Raw genomic sequence first — 1,363 nt, forward strand, 5'->3', positions numbered from 1 at the left:
CACATACATACATATTTACTTGCATACACACACATACATACAAACTTGCATGCATTTATATGTATGTATATACATATACATACATATATATATATATATATATATATATATATATATGTATATATTTATGCATATACATATGTGCATACATACATATACACAAACAAGTATCACCTTGGCATGTTGTTCATCAATAGGAAAATAGACATAAACAACCATGTAAAATGATTATCAACAAGTGAACTAGCAATGCCAAGCAGTTAGTACTTTAATACTAATTACTGATACGGACCTCAACGCATTTGAAAACTTTTACCATACTCTTGTCCTTAAAAACATCAACGTATTTTGAAGAAGGAACGAAAATGAAGATTCTAATAACGATCGCTCTCCCGGCGAACACTTGTGCACTGAGGGCAGCAGGTGCGGACCGCCAATCGCAAAGACGGTTGTAAATCATTACGTATCTAGTCTAATTTGTGTGTATCCATGGACATGTATATGCACACACGCTCATATACAGACACAAGCACACACACTGATATTATATATATGTATATATATATATATATATATATATATATATATATATATGTATATTTATAATATATTTGTATATTTATAATATATATGTATATATATACATATATATATGTTACATATATATATATACATATATATATGTTATATATATATGTATATGTATACATATATATATAATATATATATATATTTATGCATTTATGTTCATTTCTGTGTATGTAATTTTGTGCACGCGCGCGTGTGTGTGGGCTTATTCTAACTTGTTCTTACATACGGGAGAGAGAAACTTAAAGGTCTGTTTTATCATAATATGACTAATCCGCGTTTCTAGCACATCCATACAGTATTATCAGGAACGTTCTTCTATTTTTCAATAGCTATATAACATCTTCCTTTTTTATACTTTGACTTTTGTGTTAGGATATAAGGCATTGACTGATCTTGAATTCCATTTTCCAAAGAACACAACATGAACAAGTAATTGATGTCCCTGTAGAGGCTCTGGTACGGACCTCGTCTATTACCTTTCTTTTCATTTTCGCGTCATTTTTGGACATGTTGAGATAGATAGCCAGCAGTTTAAATACATATCAGTGAGTAAACACTTAATTCATGGAGATTTTAGCCCCCTTTTCAGAGCCGTATATGAGAAGTTTATATGTTTGTTTTTTCTTTTTATTTGTTCTTCTTTTTCTTCTTCCTTTTCTTTTTCTTCTTCTTTTTCTTTTATTTTTCTGCTTTTCTTTTTCTTTTTCTTTTCTTTTTCTTTTTCCTTCTTCATTTCTTTTTCTTTTCTTCTATTTTCTTTGTCTTTTCTTTA

The sequence above is a fragment of the Penaeus japonicus genome, unplaced genomic scaffold (assembly GCF_977035675.1).
Source record: "Penaeus japonicus unplaced genomic scaffold, GWHDUDI00000001_assembly GWHDUDI00000030, whole genome shotgun sequence".
Taxonomy (NCBI): domain Eukaryota; kingdom Metazoa; phylum Arthropoda; class Malacostraca; order Decapoda; family Penaeidae; genus Penaeus; species Penaeus japonicus.